The following is a 12,447-nucleotide window of genomic DNA, read 5'->3' as shown; positions in this document are numbered from 1 at the left end:
ACGTCGCCGCTGCTTTGCCCGCCACAGATTGGCTGCTTGCAACGACGTGTTTACGTAGAATTCGATGCGGGAAGGGCGCGTGCGATCACGTGACGTGCTATTACTGTAGCAATTTTAAATGGGGGAACTGTATTTGGTTATGTTGCCTTTAGAGATAAAAGAATGTTAGTGAAGTAAGGGCTAGGACACACGTTTTCATGTTAGATTGCACGTTACTGTTTTAAACCACGAGCATGGTTTGCACGCAGAAAGGAAGTAAAATTAAAAACCACCAAGAAGTCAAGAAGCAGGAAATCGGCACTAACAAAAGGTCAATGTACGTGAGTTTAATACTTCCGTACTTTTAACGAAAAGTACTGAGCCTGCTGGGATTGCTCACAGCGGGGGTGGCGTAGAATGACAGGAAGTGACAAAAGGGTTAAGATGCGAACGGGTGATGAGAGATGTCTGGGCTCTTGCTCATTGTGGTGTGGAGAGTGGACATTATAGCTAAACCATCACTCAAATCGTCTGTAATAGAGGTCCAGATCCCTCTAAGCAAAGCGGCAGTCAAAAGCATTATAAAAACACGTATTGAGGAGACATGGCAGAAGCATTGGGATGATGGTGAAACAGGGAGACAACTGTACAAATACAAAGGCAAGTCAGATACCAAAGAATATCAGATAGAAGTGATAATCAGTCGTTTAAGAATTGGTCACACAAGCCTTAATTACACATTATACAAAATAGGGAAACATCCAACTGGGTTGTGTGAATACTGTAACCAACCAGAAACAGTTGAACATGTATTGATAAATTGTAAGAAGTATGAAACAGAAAGAGTGCAGAAGATGGGAGTGCTTCAGATAAACAAAAAAAACTTCTGTGGGTTTAGAAGACATTTTAGGTGGGAGTTCAAGAGAAATACGGACCTATATCATGAAGTATCTGAAAGACTCTGGTTTATTATATAGAGTTTAGGGAATGCAATTCTTTTCATTCCTCCTGTTTATCAAACGATCCACACTCCAGTCTAGTAAGTGGCGGTAATGCACCTTAAAGCTGATTTGCCAACCGCCAGAAAACAACACAAGAAGAAGAAGAAGAGTCTGGCAGAAGGCAAATGCTGGGTTTCTGGGCAATGGATAGATAAACGACTAATTTAGGATTGTCAAACACGAGGAAAGCTGCAGATGCTGGAAATTCAATCAACACACACAAAATGCTGGTAGAACACAGCAGGCCAGGCAGCATCTATAGGGAGAAGCGCTGTCGACGTTTCGGGCCGAGACCCTTTGTCAGGACTAACTGAAAGGAGAGATAGTAAGAGATTTGAAAGTATTGGGGGGAGGGGGAAATGTGAAATGATAGAAGAAGACCGGAGGGGGTGGGGTGAAGCTGAGAGCCAGACAGGTGATTGGCGAAAGGGATACAGAGCTAGAGAAGGGAAAGGGACATGGGACAGGAAGCCTACGGAGAAAGAAAGAGGGATGGGAGCACCAGAGGGAGATGGAGAACAGGCAGAGTGATGGGCAGAGAGAGAAAAAAAACTAAATAAATATCAGAAAGAATTCATAAAAATTGCACTGGCTGTAGCCAAAAAGGCTATTGCAATTACTTGGAAATCAGATACATATTTAAGTATAGATTGTTGGAAAAAAGAAATCTATGGCTGTATTCCATTAGAAAAAATTACTTATAATTTAAGAGATAAATATGAAACATTTTTGAAAATCTGGGGCCCTTATTTACAAAAGACAGGATTAAATATATAGGTGCTCTGAAGAGGAAATTAATGGTTACTTGGGGAAAGAAATAAATATATATACTAAAGTTATTAAGAACTCCATGGAGCATGTGGAGACCTTCCAACAACCAGGCACTCTTTCTTTTCTTTTTTTTTTCCTTTCTTAATTTTTTTTATATAGGGAAGTTAGGGGGGAGGGGTTAAGGGGAGGGGGGAAGGGACACATACTTTTTTTTTCTACACTTGTAATCATTTAAAAATGCAATTAAATAAAATTTTAAATAAAAAAGGATGGGGTAAGAAGGTGAGGAGGGGCATTAACGGAATTTAGAGAAGTCAATGTTCATGCCATCAGGTTGGAGGCTACCCAGCCAGTATATAAGGTGTTGTTCCTCCAACCTGAGTGTGGCTTCATCTTGACAGTAGAGGAGGCCATGGATAGACATATCAGAATGGGAATGGGACGTGGAATTAAAATGTGTGGCCACTGGGAGACCCTGCTTTCTCTGGCAGACCGAGCGTAGGTGTTCAGCGAAACGGTCTCCCAGCTTGCGTTGGGGATCGTAGTGATTTGCCATCTAGTAATGAAGCCAGTAGATGGGATTTAAGTAAAAGAAAGAAGAAAAAGTTTAAAGTTTTCTTAGTTAAACTTAAAATGATGTGACTATATGTTTCATATTGATTCCAACATATGTTGGTATAGAAGGACTGAACAAGCAGATTAATTAACAAAGGGGGCAACTAGATGAGAAGTAGAGGACATTCAAATCATTTGCAGGAGAAATGAAAAAATATTAAGAGTAAAATTATAAAATGTGGAAATACACAGATGAAGGGAGAATGGAAAGTCATCTTTGTAATACCCAGAAAAAATGTGGAATGGTCGAGGAATGTAGGAAAGAGCGGGAGGGAGGAGGTGACAATATCAAGATTGAGGTGTGGGCATTGTTTTGAATGAAGAAACAGAATGATGGGAAGTGGACATAATCTGAAAACAGTTGAGTATGTTCTGTTGAGGTGTCCAAGATATACTTAACGGAGGGGACGGTTGATTTTAAAATGATCACGTACGAAAATACAACATTAATAATATTTTACACAAAGGATCACATGATTTCTGCTTTAAACATATAGTGTAGTGCCTTAATAATACTGGTCTTTTACAGAATTTGAGACAAATATATAGGATTGAGATATACCGACCCACATTCCAGTTCAAAAGGTGGCAGTAATGAATCAGAAACAGGTTTAATATCACCAGTATATGTTGTGAAACTTGTTAACTTTGCAGCACCAATACAATGCAATAGTTAGAAAAATAGAAACTTTATTGATCCCAAAGGAAATTACAGTGTCACAGTAGCATTACAAGTGCACAGATATACAAATAATTAGAAGGGAAGTAAGAAAGAATTTTAAAAAAGTTACCTCAAGCATTCTAATAGGAGGGGGTAATCCAGCAATAGGTTGACTCATAGACCCTAATGGCCAATGGTAAGAATGTCCTCATATTGGAGCAGTGCAGTTGTCTTAGTCTATTGCTAAAAGTGCTGCTCTGTTCAGCCAAGGTGGCATGGGTGGGAAACATTGTTCAGAATTGTCAAGATTTTCTGTAAGGTCCCTTGTTCTACCACAATCTCCAGTGTGTCCAGTTTGCCTCCAATAACAGAGCCAGCCTTTCTAATCAGTTTATTGAGCCTGTAGGCATCACCCGTGTTGATGCCATTGCCCCAGTACACCACCACATTGAAGACGGTACTGGCGACAACAGACTGGTAGAACGTGTGAAGGAGAGGCCTGCATACACCAAAGGAACTCTGACTTCTCAGGAAGTAGAGGTGACTCTGGCCCTTCTTATACAAAGCCTCTGTGTTGGTGCTCCACTGAAGTCTGTTATCCAGGTACTTGTAGATTCTCACCACATCCACGTCCTCACAATCAATGGTAACAGGGAGCAGTGCATCTTTTTCCGTTTAGAGACAGGAAATAAATGGGGATAAAATCTTGGGTGGTTTAATGTTGAATATGATCCCAGTGCACCCTATTTCTGTCACTCCTCCATGGTTTTTCTCTTTGATGTTTATTCAACATTCAAGAAAAAATCAAGATGAAGATTGTATATCTGTGGTTCATGTAGTTCAGCAATATATGCAAGGCAGATATTCTAACCTCTCTATACAGATAGTTCAAAAGATCCAGTCATTCTGATGTTCATGTTCCAAAGGTTCAGGTGACTGTGACGAAAAGATTATCAGACAATTTATATCTGAGATGATTGCTATCATTTTAGCCATGGAATGGGTTGAAGAAGTATACCCTGATTATGTATTGTGCTCCGATTTGTTCTAGGCTTGGAGATCTATTAAAACAGGCACTTCAAATTTCAGGCCAGACATTCTTCTAAACCAGGGAATCCCAAGCCTTTTTTTATGCCATGGACCCCTACCATTAATGGAGGGGTCTGTTGACCCTATTCTGGGCATCTGTTGGGGCTGTGTTATGTGTGTTTATGCATCCATTTCTTCTGGCTCCCTGCCCACGGCGTGGTTGAAGGAAACAAGGTAGCAACTCTTTTAGCTAAGAGTAGCTAAAAATTCAGGATGGTGCCTTTACCTGAAGGGGAGGTGAAAGCCAAATTTAAAAAGTCTATTCAATCACACGTGGCGACAAAGTTGGACAAGGAAAAGAAAGGACGGCACTTATATACAATTCAGAGGATGGTGGGAGCTCATCTGGGAGATGTGCATAGCAGGAAGGAAGAAATTATATTTAAACATTTAAATATTGGACATATTAGGTTGAACAATTATTTGTTTAGAACTAATATGCATGGTAGGACCAGTTGTAGGGAGTGCACTTGTCAACAAGTGGGTACAGCATATATTGTTTGAATGCAGATCCTGTGAGGTGTCAAGAAAACTTCTAATTGCCAAATTGAGATCTTTGGGACAGGCATTTTAACATGGGTAGTTTGTTAGGATCTCACTGCAATTGTAATCTTTATATGTGTGTGTTTGACTTACTGAAAAGTAGTAGACTTTTTGATGTTATTGAGTTTTTTTGAAGGGAGGAATTAAAGGGGTTGTACTTCCTGTGTCTTTGCTCCACGGTCCAGCTCAGCAGGTGTCAGTAGTGCACCTTAACTTGGTTGGCCAGCCGCCATTAAATATTACTAGAAGATGAAGAACAAGTATTGGAAACACTCATCAAGAGTATGACATAGAAATTTAGATCTGTTTCTCTTTCCACGAATGCTGCCTAACGTGCTTAGTGTTATTAGCATATTTGGTTTCACCTGTTAGTTTTAGGAGGGCAGCCTAACCCTCCTTCCTGCCTCTGAAATTGAGGGCACTGTATGGTGGCAGTTAGTGTAATATATTACAGAGTCTGCAACCCAGGTTCAATTCTGCCCCCATCTGTAAGGTATCAATAGCCACTTGGGTTGCCTCACACATCCCAAAGATGGATAGTTGATACATTAATCAGTCACTGTGTAATTGGGCAGCGCAAGCTCATTGGCCAGGAAGGGACTGTTACTGTGCTGTAATACTAAAAAAAATATAAAACACTCGCCAATAGAAATATTGCTTAGAAAGATGTATATCAGGCTTTGGTTTTAAAGTGTCAAAGAAAGGTACAGCATACACAATTTCAAGCAAAACCCTTGAAAGTGAGAAGTGTTATTTTTAGCGAAGACTCATCTCATTCTAAATATTGAAGTGATATCGGGAAACGTTGTTTCACCTGAGGCCAAATTCACACTGTACCTTTGAGGAACCCAGAGGAAAAAAAAGAGGTTCTTGAGTTGTTTCATTCTGCTTCCATAAAATGTTTTATTGCAATAAAAGTGTAAACAAATGGGAGATGTTTTTATTATAATGATCTCCAGCTGTATAAATAATACAGTATAGATCACAGTTAAGACAACAAAGGTGCTTAAAATCTACTAGCGAATTCAAGTATAGATATGGCAGTATGACAGGAAGATGGTTAAGTTTTGGACTGTTGCTAGGGAGATGCATGTTCTGTGACTGAGAATTTGTGAAGGGCTGAAATTTGAGGCCTCATGGCTAGAGCTCTGGGTCAGCAAGTCTACTGGCAACATCAAGTGCTCAATGCCTGCAAGTCTGAGTCCACTCAAGGCCAAAGTTGGCCTTTCTTGAGGTTGGAGGACAATCTGTGTGGGTGTGCAGAAGGGAGGTAAAGAGCTTGTTTTGCCATTGTTGTTTAGTTGCTTTTCTTCTGTTGTTCTGGTGGGCACCTTATGTTGGCACTGGAATTCATAGGCTGCTCCATCACATCCTTGTGTTGTGTTGGTTGTTAAAGTAAACACCACATTGTACTGTATATTTTTATGGACATGTAATAAATGAATCTGGCTCTTCACAGTGTTAAGTTGGAGCAATTTTGTCTACATCCAGAACAAAATGTTCAAATATATAATAATTTAGAGATTTATAAAGTGAGATTTTTAATATGATTAGCTGGATAGCATCAATGTGCATGTGCCATGTGACATTGTATTTAGAAATTGTGCTTACTAAGGCATAGCATGAAAACAGGAAATTGGAGAATACTTGGTCAGGTTGGATCCATAGAAATTAGATGAAAGTTTTTGTGACAAATCCTCTAGCTATGATTGAGAAGGTAAGTACAAGCCAGCTAAATGGTTTCCTTACCCCAATTCAAGGACATGTGGTATGTCACTTGAGATCAGCAAATGTCTACAAAAGTCCTATGGAGAGCCCCATAGCTCCTGGTATGGAGGCTCCAATGCACAGGATCAAGAGGCTGCAGAGGATTGTAGACACAGCCAGCTCCATCACAACCCTGCCCACCATGATGATATCTTCAAAAGGCAGCGACTGAAGAAGATGAAATCCATCATTAAGGACCCTCACTATCTGGGTCAGGCCTCTTCTCGTTACTACCATCGGGGGGGGGGGGGGGGTACAGGATGCACACTCAACATTTTAGGAACTGCTTTTTGCCCTCTCTTCCAAGAGGACCACAATCTTGTGGTTTGGAAGCTTGCATGCCTCAATGATCTGGAGAGCTATGTTGGCTGGAGTCAGGGCTTTATGCTTTGGCTGTTGGTAGGATCACCCATGCCAAACAGGTCAAAAGGTAGAGGCCAGACTAAGTGGTCCACTGGTCCTCCAGATTCAGGGGTTCAGCTCAGGGCGACCACCCCGACTGGTAAAACAAAATTGTTACAGAAACAGCAATGAAGAATCCTTCTATTTCTGAGTGCAGTAGTATTCCATGGTCTCCATTTGCATGACTGCCAGTAGTGAAAATTGACAGAAAGTTATCGACATGATGAACACCTCAAGAGATGGAGGACCTTCATTATTGCCCTAAACAGCAATAGGCAGCTCTTCTTGCCCTCTTCCATCAGATTCTTGAATGGCATATGAACACAGCCTCATTATTTATTTTATTTTTATTGTAGCTTAGAGTAATTATTGTATTGTACTGTACTTCTACCTCAAAACAACACATCTCACAACATCTGATAATAACCTGATTCTGATTTCTTCTTCCATACTGAATGAATCAGACTAAGGTGAAGGCTTGTACAGTCAATTGTCTACTAGCAGCTGAAGACTGATTGTGGAAAAAAAGGGGATGTATCTCCTTTGACCCGACCAGGTAAGATGTCTTTAGTGATTGTAATCAGAACCTTCCTGATAGGATTTAAAGGATTCCTACAGCTCCATATGTCTGCTATTAAGATAAATAATCACATTTATTAATGAAAATGCTTGTAACCAACTGATCTTTGTTGAGTGTGGTGTCTTATTTTCTACATAATGGATGAATTTACTGTTCATTCTTAGTTCCCTTTGGAAATTCATAATTTTCCATTTTCCAGTATATATTAAATTACTGGGCTACTTCATAATGTCATAGGAGTTGATCAAATGGTATGAAACCCGAAGTCATGCAAATTTAGTTTTAGATGCAATTTTTTTTCCTATATCAATTTTGAATTTGTTCTTTTGAAGCTTTAGCAGCCTGAATTGTCAACAATGTGTTTCAGTCCTTAGCTACTATCTAATCTAGAGTGATCTAAAATTTAGCTGCTTATTTTAAGACTTTCTTTTCTTTATGATCCATAATTTCAAGACTATAAATACCACAAAGATTTCCTAAAATCAAAAGTAAAAGTAGGCTTAATATATAAAGCTTAATTTACTATTACTGATGTTCTCTTGGGAAATCAACTTCAGGACACTCTTCTTCCCTAGTTAAGATTATTATTGGATACTGACTTCTGTGCCAAGCAGTCTGTAATGTAAAATAGGAAAGCCTGATTGGCAGTTGAGTACATGGAATGTCAGATACAGTGACATAGTACTGAGGAAATTCCCGATTAGTTTTATTTTGCTATGTTTGTATTATACCAGAATTTATGTATTCAAATTATAATAAATATAAAAAGATGTCTTTCACAAACAAGAGGAAATCTGCAGATGCTGGAAATCCAAGCAAACTACACAAAATGCCGGAGGAACTGAACAGGCCAGGCAGCATTTATGGGAAAAAAGTACAGTCGACCTTTTGGGCTGAGACCAGGGCAGAGGCCTGCCAAGTTCCTCCAGCATTTTGTGTGTGTTGCAGCTCCATCACAAGCTTGCCCTCCATCGGTGACATCTTTAAGAACCCTCACTACCTGGGTCAGGCTTCTTCTCGTTACTACCATCAGGGAGGAGGTACAGGATCAACTCCTATAACATGAAGTAGCCCAGTAATTTAATATATACAGGAAAATGGAAGATTATAACTTTTCAAAGAGAACTGAGAATGAACAGTAAATTCATCATTATGTAGAAAATGAGACACCATACTCAACATTTTAGGAACTGCCTTTTGCCCTCTCTTCCAAGAGGGCCACAACCTTCTCGTGGTCTGGAGGCTTGCATGCCTCAATGATCTGGAGAGCTATGTTGGCTGGAGTCAGGGCTTTATGCTTTGGCTCTTGGTAGGATCATCCATGCCAAACAGGTCAAAAGGTAGAGGCCAGACTAAGAGTGGTTCACTGGTCCACCAGGTTCAGGGATTCAGTTCAGGGTGACCGCCCCGACTGGTAAAACAAAATTGTTACAGAAACATCACTGAGGAATCCTTCTACTTTTGAGTGCAACAGTATTCCTGGGTCTCCACTTGCATGATTACCAATACTGTAGTGAAAATTAGGAGAACGTTACAGACATGATAAAGGAAAACACCGAAGTTCCCACTGAAGGGTGTTGGCTCAAAACATCGACTGTACTCTTTTCCATAGATGCTGCCTGGCCTGCTGAATTCCTCCAGCATTGTGTGTGTGTGTTTTTAGATGTCTTTATTGCTTTCTACTGTGCACTAAACAAGGAAATGAATAGTGTTTTACAGCCATGTTGTGAGCAGGTTTGCTATATGTTAAATATATGCTCTTTCTTCCTTATGAGGCAGTTCAGAACAGATAGATGAGATTACAGTTGAAATATGGCAACGTAAAAAATGGGAGCAATAGCAATCCACTTGGCCCTTTGAGCATGCTCTGTTATTCAACTTGATCATGGCTGTACCACTATAAGACATTGTCTCTAAAGACATCAACGTTCTTCCTTCCTGGTTGATTGCTTTCATGTTTAGAAATCCATCCATTTCATTTTATATTATATGCAATAACTTGGCCAACAATGCCCAATGTAAACTCGAGGAACAACATCTTGTCATTAAGGATGTTGCAAGCATTGAGACATCATATTACATTTAACGACTTAATGGGAGTGTTTTCTCCTCATCTGTGGGGGCTTTCACAGTCATACAGCTTTTAGCGTGATGCTGTTACAGCTCAGGGTGTCGGACTTCGGAGTTCAATTCCAAAGCTGTCTGTAAGAAGCATGTATGTCCTCCCCATGAATGTGTGGGTATCCTCCAGGTGCTCCGGTTTCCTCCCGCAGTCCAAAGACGTGCCAGTTAGTTGGTTAATTGGTCACTGTTAATTGCCCTGTGATTAGGCTAGGGTTAAATAGGTGGGTTACTGGGCTAGAAGGGCCCGTTCCACATTGTATCTCTAAATTTAAAACAACATTAGTTCTAAATGTCTTGTGACATAGACACAGACTGTGTCTCCTGGTTCTACATGCTACCACCTACCTAACCCCTTCCCAGCAAGGAGAAGCAATCACCCACTCATGGAGCCACATAGCATGAACACAGACGTTTGACCCACATGTCCATGCCAACCATGGTGCTTACGTACCGAGTTGCAGTCTCCTGCATTCAGCCCATATTCCCCTAAGCTCTGCCCCCTGTACGTACCTGTCCAAATGATGCTACGTCCCTGCCTCAGCCACTTTCTCTGGCAGCTTATTCCATATACTCAGCATGAAAATGCTGCCCCCACAAGTCACATTTAAATTTTTCCCCCGCACTGTGATTCTATGCCCCCTGGATTTGGGTACTTCTACTCTGGGGAAAAAATGGCTACAATTCACCTTATCAATGCCCCTTAAGATTTTATAATCCTCAATATCGTCACTCATCATTCTCCTACAGTCCAAAAAACAAACACCTAGCCTAACTAATCTCTCCCTATAACTCAGTCCATGTGACATCTTTGTCACCCTTTTCTGCACTCTTTACAGTTTAACTGTGTTATGAAAAACGCAGGCTCCTACTGTGAGTGTTACTTTAAGAGCGCCTGAGTGAGGCGGGACTATGACATCAGTCACAAGCTGCAGCAGTCTGCTGCAGACTTAAACCGAGAGAGAGACTGGAAAGCTGTTGGAATTTCAGTTTGTTGCTGCCTTCGTAAGACTGGGAGTTCCATACTCTCCCAGGCCCACAAGTTGGGCTGATTATCGGCACGCGGTGCACAATGGATGTGTGACTGTATCACTTCTGTTGGCCCCTTACCTGGAATCGGGGTGTTCTGTGGTAACCACTTGAAGTCGACACTCCCGTGAGTGTCACCTGGCGATATTTCTAAGTGATTTTCAGAACGACTCAACGGACACAATCTTCAATGACTGTTATTCTGTTTACCCAGTTGGGATCTTGTGGAATTCAGTGTTATCGCCTTCTCTCTACATTTCACCTTGGATTACAAATCTCTCCCATCATTTACTTTGGGGATTACTAAACTTTTCTACTTTACCTTCTTAAGACTTTAAGAATTGTTCCTAAGCTTGAAAGTTTGGGAGCTACATATATACGCATAACACTGTTAATTTCTGTTTATTTCGTTTAAGTTTCTATATATTGAGTAGATACTAATAAAGATAGTAGTCTTAACATTAGTGTGTGATCTATTGCTGCTGGTACCTAACAACTGCAACTTTCCTATAACAAGGTGGCCAGCCAACTAATCAATCAATCAATAAATAAATAACTTTTTAAAAAAAAGGTGGCCAAAGCTTGTTACAAGGAGCAAAGGAAGCGAACCCAAGTGCAGGAGACAGGCACAGAGATTGAGTTTGGATGTCTACACGGGCATAAATGCCAAACAGCAAGCAGGAGGGATCTTGACACGGAGCCTTGACTCAGAGAAACGGAGTCTCATAGGTAAACCTTGAAACAGGAGCTAAACTTAGAACAAACGGCTCTAAGCAGTCGGAAAACATAGTTTACTCACAGGAAGAAGACCAATGAACTGGCGACTAGTGCCTGTGATGCCGGAGTTCTTACACTGCATTTCTTGATGGAAACCAGGTGTGCTGTCATCAAAGCGAATTAGAAGCAAATGGGAGCAAGATAGGGAATAAACGATCGGGACCATGACAGTAACCCCCCCCCCCCCCACGGGAGCCTCCAGGCGATCCACCAGGCTTGTCCGGATTGTCCCGATGGAAATCCCAGATGAGGGAAGGGTCCAAGATGAAGGAACGGGGAATCCAGGAATGGTTCCTCCGGGCTGTATCCCTCCCAACTGGCCAGGTACTGGAGACCCCTGCCTCGGCGACGCACATCCAGTATTCGCCGGACGGTGTACGCTGGGTGGTCATCAATGATACGGGCGGGTGGAGGCGGTTCGGCAGGAGGACATAGAGGGCTAATAAATACCGACTTCAATTGGGAATCATGGAATGCCATAGATTTGGGTAGTTTGAGTCGGACCGCCAAGGGGTTGATAATACTCCCAATTTCGAATGGTACCAGAAAGCAGGGGGTTAGTTTCAAGTCCAAAACATATGAATTAATGAAGCTTCCCAATATTACATCTGTCACAGTAGGGAGATATATCTGAATAAAAACAAGATAGCTTATCCTTAGTCATATGAGCTCTATGTACCACCTTAAATTGTATGAGGGAATGATGAGCAGATAGCGATAAAGTATTAACCAGTTTAAAAATTTCTTTCCAAGTTTCCTCAGATATTGATGTCTGTAAATCTTGTTCGTAGAGATTCTTAATTTTGTCTAAAGGAACATTCCTCGTCTCCAGCAACATGCCATAAATATTAGATATTGAACCATTATGAAAAGGTGTCAAACTGAAAATTACGTCTAGTAGGTTCTTATCTGAGCATATAGGAAAAGTACAAAATTGGGATCTTAAAAAGTCTCTGATTTGTAAATATCTAAAAAATTGAGTTTTGGGTAAGCTATATTTAGCTGACAATTGCTCAAATGAGAAAAGGTTTCCTCCAACGATCAGATCCAAAAAACATTTAATACCCAACCTGTCCCATTCTTTAAAAACTAAATTGGTCATGGAGGGTTTA

This window comes from Hemitrygon akajei, chromosome 11, assembly GCF_048418815.1.
Source record: "Hemitrygon akajei chromosome 11, sHemAka1.3, whole genome shotgun sequence".
Taxonomy (NCBI): Eukaryota; Metazoa; Chordata; class Chondrichthyes; order Myliobatiformes; family Dasyatidae; genus Hemitrygon; species Hemitrygon akajei.
The sequence above is the reverse complement of the archived record's forward strand: the minus strand, read 5'-3'. Positions refer to the sequence as shown.